Consider the following 772-nt stretch of genomic DNA (forward strand, 5'->3'; position numbering starts at 1 on the left):
CCATGAATGAGCGATTACCTTCCATAAAACCTTTAAATCCTCCCTTACAATCTAAGAGACTCTCACTCTTGATCCTTCCAATTCGACTCCTTGTCTTGCAATCTTCGACCAATATGTTCTCGGTATATCTCTGTCTCCAAAGTCATGCCTTAGTCTCCGGTACCAGTGCTTTGACTGATCTTCCTCATCATAAAATCCAAGGAGAACACCCAAACGGTTGGCCGATATGTTATAGTCCTGGTTGAAGAGTCTAAACTTAATGGTAGGGCTGTAGAGATCTCCAGCTATTCTGTCAACATTCAAGCTAGCAACAAACTCATGCACTAGAGGGATAAAAGTATCCTGTCTCCTGCTTAACAAATTGTTCCAGTATGGCTCTGCAATCAACCTCTCCAGCCCATATTTGCACTCATAATCCTCCAATACTCTCAAGTCTACATATCTCCATTGCACAATAGGGTAGTTTAACAACTGCCTGTACCGACCTAGCATTGTAGCAGTCATTAGTAGAATTTGATTTCCGGTGGATACTTCAAAGTAACGAGTGTTAGTGTCCCTAGCACTGTTTTCATCTGCCGGGGCTTTCCCTCTTTGGAGTCTTTGAGCAATCTGTTGTGCAAGGTCATATGGCGAAGACATCTTTCCTATAACGTGGGTAATCAAAACAACACAAGGAAAAACACTTGCTAATCTTAAATATTAATTATGAACAATATTGCACATATCTAAAGAAAAGATCATAAGAATTCATTACACGCAACCATCATTTTGA

Source organism: Ipomoea triloba, chromosome 5 (assembly GCF_003576645.1).
Source record: "Ipomoea triloba cultivar NCNSP0323 chromosome 5, ASM357664v1".
Taxonomy (NCBI): domain Eukaryota; kingdom Viridiplantae; phylum Streptophyta; class Magnoliopsida; order Solanales; family Convolvulaceae; genus Ipomoea; species Ipomoea triloba.